We start from the raw sequence: 14,436 nt of genomic DNA, 5'->3' as shown, positions 1-14,436 counted from the left end.
AAAGATTACCCCGGGTGTTACTACTATGGCCGTGCACAGAGGAGGGAACTGAGGATCCGGGAGGCTAAGCCAGTTGCCCAAGGAGAAGTAATGAGAGAAAGGGCTGGGCCCAAGGCCTGCTGGGGAGGAGAGATGAATTCTAACCAGGAGGAGAGGTGACACCTGAGCTGGGCTTTGAAGGATGGGTTGGGTTTCACCAGGCAGATAGAGGGGGGCAGCGTCTCAGGAAGTGGGGGTAACTTGGCAAAGAAAGAGGAGGCGGTGCTTCAGGCCTGGACTTCTGAGAAGCAGGGAGCGGGAGGTTGGGTGTTCATGTTTGAAGGAGACTTTGAATAATGAGTTTGGGCTGGATTCTGTGTGAGCAGGGTGAGAACCACCAGGTGGCCAACACTGGCTCTGGGCACCGCGGGTACCTCAGGTTCCCCACCCGGGAGATGGAAACACAGCCTCACTTAAAGGGTCTCAGGGGCTCCTACCAGACTGCACACACAGACAAGCTCAGAAGGCAAGGGGACCTCACCTGTTCACTTCATACCTTGTCAACTTTCGTTTAAACATTATGTAATTATCGTAACTCACAGGGAATTCTGTTCCTCCCTGCTTCCTCCACTTCTTGGGGCAGAGAAAGGTAATTTGAAAGGCGTTTGTGTCCGTGATTCCCAGAGGAAAGGAAAGCTTGACTCACGGTGGGTGCTACCAGGCCTGCAGGCTGCCCGAGGCTCCCAGACCCTACAAACCCCACAGATCCGTCCGGGCCTCCACAGCATCATGGCGTGGGTCTGCACACAGCTCTGGGAACTCCAGGGTGCACGCTGATCTTCTCCTCGATGAAAGGTGTGCCCGCACCGCGCTTAAGTGTTGGTTGGAACTGGATTTCCCCAATACGTGGTGATGAAGGAGAGTAAACAGTCTTTTGGGTAAAGGGAGGGAAGGCCTGAATAATAAGCTACCTGTGCAGTCATAAACAGATCACACGGGGTTAGTGAACTCCATGAGAGATGAAATTAACCCTGAGTAGGTGTGGCGTAAACTCCCTGAGGGCAGGGGTCCGGCCTTCCTCACTGTGATTGCCCTGCCACACCTCGCTCAGGGCCTTGCCGGTGGCAGGAACTCAATATTTGTGCAGCCGTCCAGTTGTATAACTGTATCCAGGGGTACAAGTTCATTTTTGCGCCAGGATAAATTAAGGAAGGATCATTCACTTTGCAAAAGGATTTGAGACTAGAGTCCGGTTTATAGGTCTCCTCTTCAGATTTCACTTCCCCTAGAACATCCCAGATGCCCGGTGCTGAGTCGAGTGCGAATCCCCCTCCTTGCGCTCTGAGCTGCGTGTGCTAACCTTATCCAACCACAATGTTGTAATTACCCGTTTCTTTGATCATCTTCCTCACTGGCCTCTTAGTGAGCCCCTTGGAGACTGGGCCTGCTTCTTGTTTATCATCGTATTCTCAGCACATAGCGGTCACTCAAATAATGTTTATCTAGTTGAACTGAATGCATTCCTTGGAACAGCAAACTAAGGTATGAAATGCATCCCTGTTCTCGCACACTCACACACACACCCCACATTTTAGGGACAAGCAGCTTTTCAGGGATGTCTGCTATGCAAAGTTCAGGGCATAATCTCTTTGAGAATATATGATGATGTTTGACCTTTTAATCATGTCCACCTTCAAGCAAAAGCTAAAGCTTTACGGAATATGGGGCCAAGTGCACAGGAAACAAAAGAACTAACTCCAAAGGTTGAAGTGGAAGGTTCCCGGATGTGTTCCAAACCAGCCTGATGGGAATGCCCCTGTGCCTTGTTATAACACAGATTCTCATGCCTTTTCATAGGGTACAGAGGACGAGTGCTGGGAATCTGTATTTTTAACCAGTCCCTTGGGTAATTCTTACTGTCAAGCAGGATTGGAAAACACTGTTTATCCTGTGACTGGCCTGCGTTGTGTCCCTAATAATAATAAAGACTATTGACCAGGTACCTATGAGGTGCCAAGCACAATTCTAGGTGCTTACATCCATTATTTCTACTCCTCCCAACAAGCCTGTAGAATAGGTATCATTGTCAATATCTATAATGATATGATGATCCAAATTTATATTATATAAATGATATCAAAATTTATAATGATACAATATTTATAATGATAATGATACTATATCATTATCAATATTTAGAAACAAGGAAACGGAGTCTCAGAGAGGTGTAGTTACTTATACAAGGTCACACAGCTTCAGAGTGGCAAAACCAGGATCCGAAATGATAGCTTTCTTGCCACTATGCCATGGTGCCCCTCCCCTTAACATTTGTAGATAAGTTAATATAAAGTGTTCTATGTGTTGGCTGTCTGGCTGTTATTATAACTTTGATTATTACTCTCTGGGCCTCAGTTTCCCCAATTTCAAAATGGGAAGGACCAAGGGTACAAGGAACAGGGATCAGGCAAGGCAACCATGTTTAATGACACGTCCACCATCCCACCAGGAGGCGAGCCTGCCGGGCACCAGCCTGGAACCAGGTCACAGGCCCCGCAGGGAGTCCTTTCAGCCTGGCAAGCCTCAGTTTATTTTAAAAGCCACCGTGAGCAAACCATTCCCCAAAGCCCTCCTAAGCGGAATGGAATGTTTCTTCTGAGTCCGATTAGCTAATGTTGCAGGCATGGCTGCCCTGAGACCTTCCTGCCTCACAGACTTGAACTGAATCAGAATGGAAAGGAAGACTTTTAGAAAGTTCTTTAAAAAAAAAAAAAAAAAAAGAAGGAGCACTTCATCTTTATAATAGTAACAGGATGTTTCCTGCGGACTAGTAACCGGGCTGTGGTTAGAACTCCATGTTTGTCCGCCAGACCTCAGTTCCTCCCCAAACAGCGCCTTAATCACCTGCCTGTGCACCACGCCAGCGAGGGACCCAGCCAGGCCTTTTCTGTTGCTGACTTCAAGCCCTTGCTACATTAAGTATTTTCCTAATTCTTTTCTCTCGGGTGTGTGTGTGCGTGTGTGTGTTGAGATAGGAAGCAAAGTTTGCCTTACAAAGAAACAGTTGCATGTGATAGATTTTCAGCGCAGGAAAGAAAGCCTATTGTAGCCAGCTCAGGGTCGGGGAGCACAGAGACAGCCATTGCTCTCGAGCGTCCCACCCTTTCCCCAAGCTGAGGCGCCCACGGGGATGCGCCCACTGGCTTCGGCACTCCCAGCTGTTAGATCCTGAGTCAGGCTCCAATGAGCCCAGGACAGACCCAGGACGCAGAGTCTTAGCGCACCTGGAAACACAGGGAGTGTGTGACAAGGAGAGTTGGGGCCCGGGGGACAAGGGGCTTTTGTCCAAGGCTTGAGAACGACTTCTGCACAAAGACCAGCAGTGGCAGGCAGGGGGCAGGAGGCAGCCAAGCCTGCAGCAGAAGCGTCATCTCAAAGAAAGAAAGGGCTAGAAGGGGGAGAGTGAGCAGGGGGCCCAGAGTCCCAGGGCTTCTCAGCAGCTGGTCCTTCCAGTCTCGTTAAAAACGAATTAACTTTTTTCAGGTTTGAAAAGAAATGTTCTTTTTTGTTTCAGGTTGAAAAACAAAATCTTAATCACATTGTGCTGAATGTACTGAACACCTAGGTCCCTGCGGTTAGAGGAAGAAATCAACTTGGAACGGTGGTGCCATGTGGAATCCTGCTAGCAGGGAGGAAAATACCCTGCCGTCTAAATAGGCAAATAAAAATCGTATATCGCAATATCGTTAAATTATGTTTACAAATGATGTGTACACACGGGTATATCTCATATTAGGTAGATTGACATGTGAGCTTTGCTCATAGCAAAAGAGTGTAGTGGGAGGAGCATGGACTCTGGAGTCAACTGCCTGGGTTCAAATCCTGGTCCTGCCACTTATTAGCTGTGTGACCCTGGGCAAGTTACTTAAGTTCTCTGGGCCTCAATATCCTTATCTATGAATGAAGATGTTGATGATGATAATATCTACCTCATAAGATTGCTATAAATATTCAAATAGTTAAAGCATTGATAATATTGACTGGGATAAAGTAAACACCATCCAAGTGTTTGCCATTATTAAAATATCTTTTTGGCAGATTGGAGGCAGAGTGGTGTAATGAAAAAATATATGCTTTGGATCAGATAGTTATAGATTCAAATCCTATATACTTGCTACACAATTTTGGCCTCTGTTGCATCACATGAAGAACAAGATGACATAGGCTGGCCTGGTGGTGTAGTGGTTAAGTTCACCTGCTGTGCTTCAGCAGCCTGGGGTTTGCTAGTTCAGATCCCATGCAGGGACCTACACACTGCAAAATAGAGGAAGACTGGCACAGATGTTAGCTCAGTGACAATCTTCCTCAAGGAAAAAGAGAAAGATTGGCAACAGATGTTAGCTCAGGGCCAATCTTCCTCACCAAAAAAAAAGAAAGAAAGAAAGAAAGAAAGAAAGAAAGAAGAGGATGATAATTCATTGTTGTGAAGATGAAAGGAAATGATACATTTGAAGTGCCCAGCACATATTCCAGGAGACCCACGTGGTAGAGACATAGTAATTGATGGAAAGAGAAGGAAATAGGGAGCCAGAGCCCTGAGACTTCATTAAGCTCACAAAGAAGAACCAGAAGAACTTATGTACTGGGGCTTTTGCGGGGTAGAGAGAAAAAAGGAGGAAGATTGGCAACAGATGCTAACTTAGGGCTAATCTTCCCCTGAAAAAAAAAAAAAAAAAAAGGTGGGGGAGAGGTTAGGTTAGTGTGTCAGTCAGGTTATGCTGCGGTAACAAACACTCCCAAATCTCAATGACTGAAAACAACAAGCATGTATGTCCTGTTCTCGCTACACGTCCTCGAAGGTCACCTGGAGGCCAGGCTCCACGTCATCCTCACACCAGGAGCCATCTGCTGGAGCGTGTACTATCCGAAACATTGCCAGTTGCCATGACAAAAGGGAAAGCAGCTTTGGAGAGTCTCGGACGGCCAATTATATACTCTGTCCTGGAATTGACACTAATCTCTTTTGCTCACAGATCATCAGCCAGAACTAGTCATACGGCCCCCCCCCGACTCCAAAAGGGCGAGGAAGTAGGATTCTACCATATGCCTGGAAAGCAGAGGGAGAAACGTCTGGTGAACAGCACTCCTGGCCGGCACAATTACAGAACCTTTGAAATCTTGCCATGAAAAGTGTGGTCCACTGGCCAGCAGCCTGATGTCCCCTAGGAGACGGTCAGAAATGCAGAATTTCTGGGCCCACCCCAGACCTACTGTGATGGTTAATTTTATGTGTCAACTTGAGGGGGTCACGGGATGCCCAGATACCGGGTTCAGCATGATTTCTGGATGTGACTGTGAGGATGCTTCCGGAAGAGATTCACATTTGAATTGGTAACTGGGTAAAGCAGATGGCCCTCCCCGGTGTGGGTGGGCCTCACCCAATCTGCTGAGGGCCTGAATAGAAAAAAAAGGCGGAGGGAGGTGGAATTCTCTCTCTGCCTGACTGTTGGAGCTGGGATGACGATCTTCTGCCCCGCGGCCCTCCTGGTTCGCACCCTTCAGACTCAGACTGGAATCTGCACCATTAGCTCTCTGGCTCTCAGGCCTTTCAACCAATCACCAGCTTTCCTGGGTCTCCAGCTTACAGAGGGCAGATGGGGGTGCTTCTCAGCCTCCAGATTGCATGAGCCAATACCTTCTTTTATTTGTACATGACATATATATATGTATCTGCTATTGGTTCTGTTTCTCCGGAGAACCCTGCCTCATACAGCTACTGAATCAGAATCTGCATTTTCACAAGATTCCTGGTAGATTCCTATCCACATTCGAGTTTGGGAAATCCTGGCCTAGTCTCTTGGGCGGCAGGGGAGCACGCTCCTTAAGAGCCTGGCTCGCAGCCTTTATCAGTGGATCTGGTTACTATACTTATGCCTGGGCCACCCTCAGAAACTCAGAATTACAGTTCTAGTAATTTCTAGTTAGAATTAGAACTCAGGACACTGTCATAAGAGGCTCACAAGGGATCCAGATGCACTTGGCTTCCTCCCACCACACTTTGAGAAAATCCTCTCGTTTGTTCTGTCTGTGGGATTTTTTTTTTCTATGATGCAAAAAGGATTTTGAAAGGCCTAGCCCACCACATATGTACAGAATCTCCTTAAAGAGTTTTCTTTTACTTACTTAGAAACTATAATCCAAGATAGGGAGAGGATAAAAACCTAGTAACAATATCTCCTGCCATTATTGGCAGCTAACTGTGCGCCAGGCTCTGTGCCAACTACCGTATATACTTTGTTTCATTGACTCCTTACCACAACCCCACACTGTAGGCTCGCTCACAATGCCCATTTTATGATCAGGAAACTACAGCAGCTTAGGTTTAAGTAACTTGCTCAAAGACACTTAGGAGGCAGAACCAGGAGCCAGACACAGATCTGCCTGAAGCCAAAGCCTATGTCAACGGCTACATGGTCGCTGCCCGGGGCCAGCATCCCGGCCTCCAGAGTTCCCATGGCAGAATTCTTCCCTACTCGCAGCATCTCCCACACGGTTCTTCAACCTCCAGCCTTTTTGCCAAGGATGGCTTGATACACACGCCCCAGAATCCCCTGCGTGTACACAGTAAATGAACGATTTCAAGACGGGGATGTACAGACAAATTCCTCATCTCCCTTGATTCTTATTCTTCTGCTGCTGTCATTTTCCTCTGTCACTGACATTTTCATCAGGCATTTTTTCAGAGCCTTGCATGCACTCTGTTGAAAGATGCTGCTGTTCTCAGGGTTTAGCATGCTGAGATTCAGGGAACTGTAGAATGTAGCACACAGCAAAGAACCTTGGAGGCCATCCAGTCCAACCTGATCATTCTACAGATGAGGAAACTGAGGCTCAGAGAGGTGAAGTGACTTGCAAATGATAACACAGCTGGTCTAGGTAACAGCAGTGCTTTAACAATGACGCTTCCATCCTGCAACCTTTCTTGACACTGATCCCTCTCCTTTGTGTGACTGGCAGGGAAGAAAATAAGATCACCCACATTCTGGGCCTCCACCCTTCTTGAATGAGCTGCATTAATTGCTGGGCTGTTAAGAAATGTCAGTATGCTTGATTTAGCCAAGGCTTGAAGTCTGAAGTCACCAAAGACCTCCAGACCCTGAAGCATTTTTGCCTTGAGCCTCTGGGCCCTGAAAAAGCTGGGCTGGGCTGATCCTGGGTCTGGTTCTGACTTGACCACGGTCCTAAGCAGAGAAACCCAGCAGAGAGAAGGTTGTAGACCAGCGATGATCTGAGCATAGGGAAGGCTGCAGCCGATGTCCTCAAGATCTTGGCTTTTTTGACAGAACTAGATTTTCCTTACTCTGCTGACGCAGTGACAGCCTAGAGACTCATTATGCCTGGAGCAGGACATCCAACTAGCAGAAGCATCAGCCTAAACAGGGCAGAGCAGTGAGGGATTGCGCCTGCTCCCTCACTCAACCTGGCATTTGGTACCTGGGAGCATCCTCGGCTCACGGCCTCCTGGCCTTCAGCACCAACCAAGAGCCCGGGCCAGTTGTCTCTTTTCGTCCGCCTCTTGCTTCTCTCCTGCAGGCCGCCCGTCTCTGCGTCTGTGCACTTCTTTCCGGTTTCCTCACGTCTGTTTCAGGTTCTGACAGCGACTCCTAGACCATTTCAAATCCTCATTCTCAGAAGGAATCTGATTGGCCCAGCTTGGATCCCACGCTTACTCCTGGTCCAGCTAATGTGGCTGAGGGGACAGGCTCAAATTATAGAACAGTGGCAACCAAAGGTCACCCCCAATGCGGGGCAGGCACCCCAAAGGCTGTCCGCTCTGATCACACCGGACCTGGAGAGCCAGGGCTCAGACCTCGGTCTGCACACTCTCAGAACAGCATGCCCTTCCATTGGACCACGGATCTGTCTGTTCCCAAAGCCACAACCAAGTCCACGGCTGCTCACTCTGCACTAGTCCTTGAAAACCAAGGAACACCTCTGCTGCCCTGGAAGGATTTGGGCCAAGGGCTAAATTCAGTTCCAGCTGTTCCTGCCCACAGATCCAGGGAGATCCCCTGACTGGCTCCTGAGGACGTTTATGAAATTAGACAGAGCAGGAGAGGAAGGATACGCCCTGCCTTCAGCCGTGGAGCCCCAGACTCCTGCCTGCTTCTTACCCTCTGCTTGGCTGAGACCTCCATCTGGGGGCCTCAGGGTGGTGGCTGACTCTGTGGGGAGCACTGCACAGGGCCAGGGCAGGTGGAGAGGGTATCTGCAGGGAACCTCAAAGTCAAAGGCCTGCTCAGAGGCAGGCAGGAAGCCGGGGTCATTGAGCCAGAGAAGGGCAGCATGAAAGGCCAGAGCCGATACTGCAAGGACAGGGGGTGTGGCCAAGAAAGGAACCCGCAGGAGGGGGAGGGGAGGGGACCGATGCCCGACACGCTGCTGGACACCGCCCAGCGTAGGTGGTCTGGACCCGGCTCTCGAGGACAACGGTGGCCTGGGCACAGGAAGCTCACACATTGCAGGTGGGAATGGAAACCAGTCCAGTCTCTCTGGAGGCAGTTAGGCGATACATATTAAAAGTCTTTACTAATATTAATAGCAACAATAGTGATAAAGGCATCTTTACCCCAGAAAGCCCAGAGTTGTTCTTTCTCCCCGCCTAGAAAAGAGCCTAAGTAGGGATAAGAAGGGACTCGGTAAAAAAAGTGCTGAGTCGGCCGGGTGGCGCAGCAGTTAAGTGCGCAGGTTCTGCTTCTCGTCGGTCTGGGGTTCGCAGATTGGGATCCCGGGTGCGGACATGGCACTGCTTGGCACGCCATGCTGTGTTGGCATCCCACATATAAAGTAGAGGAAGATGGGCATGGATGTGAGCTCAGGGCCAGTCTTCCTCCACAAAAAGAGAAGGATTGGCAGCAGATGTTAGCTCAGGGCTAATCTTCCTCAAAAAAAAAAGTGCTGAGTGAATGACTGGATGGTGGACATGTCACCATCCAGTGACATGCAGGGATGTTCACTACAGTGGCAAGTTAGAAACAACATGAATGCCCACAAATAGAGGACTAGTTAAATAAATTATGGAATAGCCTTATAAGAGAATACAGATATTAAAAATGATGGCATAGATTTATACCTGCTGCTTTAGAAGAATATTCTTAATACTCTGTTGGAGGAAGAAAGCAGTATAAAAACAATCCCATTTTGTAGGGAGAAAAACATTTTAATCTATGCACAGGGAAAGTTAATAATGCACCAAAATGCTAACAATGAGAGATGAGATTTCAGATCATTTTAGTCCTTTTTCTTTTAGTTTATTCCCATTTTCTAATTTTTCTACAATGACCATGTGTTATTTGTATAACTAAAAATAATAGGAGAAAAGAAATTAATACATGAAAATATTTCTCATAAAAAAAAAGAGGGCATGAGGCCAAGAGGGGGATGAATACAAATGAGCAACCAAGAAATGATTTCACCGGCCCCGTGGTGCAGTGGGTGAGTTCGCATGCTCCACTTCAGCAGCCTGGGGCTCGCGGGTTCACATCCTGGGCGCAGACCTAGCACAGCTCATCAAGCCACGCTGTGGAGGCATCCCACACAAAATAGGGGAAGACTGGCACAGATGTTAGCTCAGGGCCAATCTTCCTCACCAAAAACAAAAAAGAAAGAAAGAAATGATTTCAGAGCACAGGTTGCGTGCAGTGCCCAGTGCTTCAGCAACTACCAAGAAATGTCAGGTGAGGTCCCTGCTGTCCGGGAGTCCACAAACAGCGTGATGGCGGCAAATCATAGGGGAGGGTGGGAGACGGCTGCAGGCTCGTGCTGAGACTATGGGGGGGGGGGGGCGTGAGGGCCACCAGCAGCCTTTCGCTTCCTATGACTAGGGATAGACTAAGACAAGGCAAGGGAGGGATGTGGATGGGGGAACCTGGAGTGCCAGAGATGCAGCCAGAACCTGAGAGAACCAAAACAAAGGCCGGCAATGACAGATGAGAGCCCAGAACAGCAGTGGGAATTGAGTGCAGCAGAAAAAAAGTATTAAAAACCCAACTTTGCACTAGGTCCTGTGCTAGGTGATAGGGAAACAGGTGCTAGGGGTAATGCAAACTAGCAAGGTCCCTGTTTCCATGAAGTTGCAGTCAAGTGGGGAGGGTGAGGGGAGAGGTGGAGAAAATTGACCAATCAATCAATAGATAAACATAACAAGAAAAATACAAGACAGTGATAGGCACTATTCATTGTTAAGCCTCATCCAAATATCCCCATTGTCTTACGTCCAACAGTAAATGTCATAGAGAAAAAAATAATATAGCAAACATCCTCATACCTATTACCAACATTTAATAGATCTTAGCATTTTGGCATGTTTGCTTCATCTATTTTTCTGTTTTATTTTTATCGTTGATGTGTTTCAAAATACAAACACCACAACACTGCATCCCTAAATACTTCAGTACGCATCTCTAAAAATTAAAGACTTTTTTACTTAGCGCAACACCATTATCACACTCAACAAAATTAACAGTAACTGCTTTATATGACCAAACACTCTGTCCATACTCAAATATATACAATTGTTCCTCCAATTTTTTTTCTGGGAAAGATTCATCCTGAGCTAAAATCTGTTGCCAATCTTCCTGTCTTTTATTTTTTTCTCCCCAAAGCCCCAGTACATGGTTGTATATTCTAGTTGTAGGTCCTTCCAGTTCTTCTATGTGGGACGCTGCCACAGCATGGCTACTGACAGACGGGTGGTGTGGTTCCATGACCAGGAACCTAACGCAGCCCACCAGGAAGGAACACACTGAGCTTTAACCACTAGGCAATCAGGCTAGCTCTCAAAATATTTTGTTAATGCTGCTTTTCAAACTAGGACCCAATTAGCATCTATACATTGTGTTTGACTGTTTTTATTTTTTATTTTTTTATTTTTTTATTAAGATTATGATAGTTTACAAGCTTGTGAAATTTCAGTTGTACATTATTGTTAGTAGTGTTGTAGGTACACCACTTCACCCTTTGTGCCCTCCCCCCACCCCCCCTTTCCCCTGGTAACCACCGATCGGTTCTCCTTGTCTATATGTTAACTTCCACCTATGAGTGGAGTCATATAGAGTTCGTCTTTCTCTGTCTGGCTTATTTCGTTTAACATAATACCCTCAAGGTCCATCCATGTTGTTGTGAATGGGACGATTTTGTCCTTTTTAATGGCTGAGTAGTATTCCATTGTGTATGTATACCGTATCTTCTTTATCCAATTGACTGTTTTTATTTTTAAGTCTCTTTTTAATATCTATATCTACATCTACCTCTTTATCTATAGATAGATCGTCATTGGCAAAATGGCTGCTCTCAAATGTCACGTACCCAGAAGAGGATGCGTCATAGACCCAGCCAAAGGGAACCCAGGCTGTGAATGGGCAGCACATGCTGTAGACTGGTCCCTCTTATCCACTGGTAAGAGGGGACTGACTGTGGGCAAAATCTCCAGCCTTGGAAGAAACAAAGGACACCCTGTGCTGTATGTGAATCAGCCCCGTATGAAAAGGACTGTGGTCTTTTCCTCCCCTCGCCTTTCTTGTCTAATTCAAAGAGCCAAGCGGGTGTAATGAGAAGAACAGAGGTAGACAGGGCCTCAACTCTGGCTCCTGACTGTGGAGCCGTGTGGCCTTCGGCAAGTCATTTCACCTCTTTGAGACTCCTTTTCTTTAGCTGTAAAATGAAAAGAATACCCACTTGTGGGGTTGATGTGTGGGTGAAATGATTTCACTTACACTGCATGCCCGTTGCATGCTTTGATTCCCTATAAAGCTTGAAGAATAAATTGGTACCTGATCACCAAACTCAGTTCCTCTTCTTCCTGGAGACATGCTAGAGGACATTTTCCAGCCTCCCCTGTGGCCTTGTGCTGTGGCCATGTGAGCAAGCTCTGGCAGCGGACTGTGAGAAAAAGCGTGCCGTGCAAGCCACCTCCAGACTCAGCCCATAAAATCGTCTATGCTTGTGGGCCCAAGGCAGCCCTTGAGACGACCTGTTGAAATGGGCAAAATCTGGACTTCTATGAATCCCTGAATGACTACATAGAGTCCTTGCTGCCAGTGAGGAAACTGATCTGGACTTTACGTGACCAAGAAATACACCTTTATAGTGTTAACCGACATGGCTTGGGGTTTATCTTTTGCAGCAGCTAGCATTGCTTTAACCAACACAAAGTCGTTACTGAGAAGGAAAACGTAGGGGTCAGCCCCGTGGCCGAGTGGTTAAGTTCGTGCGCTCTGCTTCAGTGGCCCAGGGTTTGGCTGGTTCGGATCCTGGGTGCAGACATGGCACCACTCATCAAGCCATGCTGAGGCGGCGTCCCACATGCCACAACTAGAAGGACCCACAACTAAAAATACACAACTATGTACTAGGGAGCTTTGGAGAGAAAAAGGAAAAATAAAATCTTTGGAAAAAAAAAAAGGAAAACCTAAATAGTTTTGATTTAAACCACAGTGGCTTTTGGAAAACCAAATAAGGAACCGTACAACTGTTAGAGGGGACATTTAAATTTTAATATCGTATTTCACGAAATTTATAATGCTTTTTCATAATTTTACACTTGTGAAGTAAGGTCATGTGTTATCATCAATGGCACTTCAAAGTGCTGACAGCCAGGAGATAGTGGTGACGTAGTGGCCATCGATTGCACATGCACAAACTCGGTCTCCACCTTGTCATCCTTTCCTTGAGCTTGTGCATTGTTAGTACTATGGGCGCTGAGTTTAATCGCCACCTCTAGTATCTTCAAAAAGATTCCATTTGATTTGGCAGTGAAATGAAAAGTCATCGTGCACTGGAAAGACAAGCAAGCAGAGCAGCTTGATTGACAATAAAAATCAATGTATAAACAAGACTTCAAAGAGCTCTTTCAGGCCAGCCCCAGTGGCCTAGTGGTTAAGTTCGGCATGCTCTGCTTCAGCGGCCAAGGTTCAGTTCCCAAGCACGGACCTAAACCACTCGTCTGTCAGCAGCCAAGCTGTGGTGGCAGCTCACATACAAAAAGAGGAAGATTAGCAATAGATGTTAGCTCAGGGCAAATCTTCCTCAGCAAAAAAAAAAAAAAAAAAGCGCTCTTTCAATATGCGTAAAATGAAACTTGTAAGTAACAGGAAAGCTTTGTGTCATGGTTTTCTATTTCTTAGAAATACATGGGTAACGACGATGGGTGCCTTAGATTTGGTGAAATTGCCAATATGTAGATATGTCGGTGATTTTAAACAGGGAAGGAACCCAGTGTAAATAATAACAATAGTAATATAACAACTTGTACTTGCCAAGAACCAAATATGTGCCAAGCTCTGTGCTTTACTCACATTATTGGAGTGGTTACTCTTATGTACGATCACAGATTGTCGCAAGTGCCGTATAGGAAGGAAATAGGGTACCATGAGGGTGAATAACTGGGAGGAACGTAGCTCAGATTGGGAGGGGAGACCTCTCTGAGGAGGTGACGAGAACTGACAGTTGGCATTTCTGGAGCACTTACCATGTAGCAAGTATGATTCTGAGTTTATTGTATTAACTCACTCAAACCTCATAAAAACCCTAAGAGTAATATTATCCGCTCCATTTTACAGATAAATAAGCCAAGACAGGGATGGAGAAGTTAAATGACTTGCTCATAATAACTCGGGTCACACTGCTGAGGACTGATAACCCTGGGATTCGAACCATGGCAGTCTGGCTCCGGAGCCCAAGCCTTTTACCACCTTCTCCAGTGATTAAAATGAGTGAGTCATTTCCATTTTACCAATAAGGGCAGCAGCAAATGAACTGATTACAAGCACAGGCTCCAGAACTGGACTCCCCGAGTTCAAAGCCAGCCTCTGCAACTGACCAGCAAGGTATTTGATCTTTCTTTGCCTCAGTTTCCTCATTTGTTGCAAGGATTAAATGAGTTAATACACATGTAGAGCTTAGATCAGAACCAGAATATTGTAAGCCCTCAAAAAACATTGCACTGTATTATCACCTTCATACAATGCTCACAACAACTCTAAGGAAACTGACTCAGAGAGGTTTAGCAATTTGTTAAAACACAGGTTTCAAGAAAGTAATCAGGGGGCTGGCCCGGTGGCATAGTGGTTAAGTTTGCACGCTCCACTTCAGTGGCCCAGGGTTCGCAGGTTCAGATTCCAGGCACAAGACCTAGCACCACTCATCAAGCCACGCTGTGGCAGCGTCCCACGTAAAATAGAGGAAGATTGGCACAGATGGTAGCTTGGCAACAATCTTCCTCAATTAAAAAGAGGAAGATTGGCAACAAATGTTAGCTCAGGGCCAATCTTGCTCACACACACACAAAAATCCGTATGCCAAATGCCAAAATCTTCTCAAACCAAAAAAAAGAGAAAGGAATCAGGATGCAAACCTAAGTCTGTTCACTCAGAAGCCCTTGCTTTATGCATTGCTCCCTAC

Source organism: Equus asinus, chromosome 17, assembly GCF_041296235.1.
Source record: "Equus asinus isolate D_3611 breed Donkey chromosome 17, EquAss-T2T_v2, whole genome shotgun sequence".
Taxonomy (NCBI): Eukaryota; Metazoa; Chordata; class Mammalia; order Perissodactyla; family Equidae; genus Equus; species Equus asinus.
The sequence above is the reverse complement of the archived record's forward strand: the minus strand, read 5'-3'. Positions refer to the sequence as shown.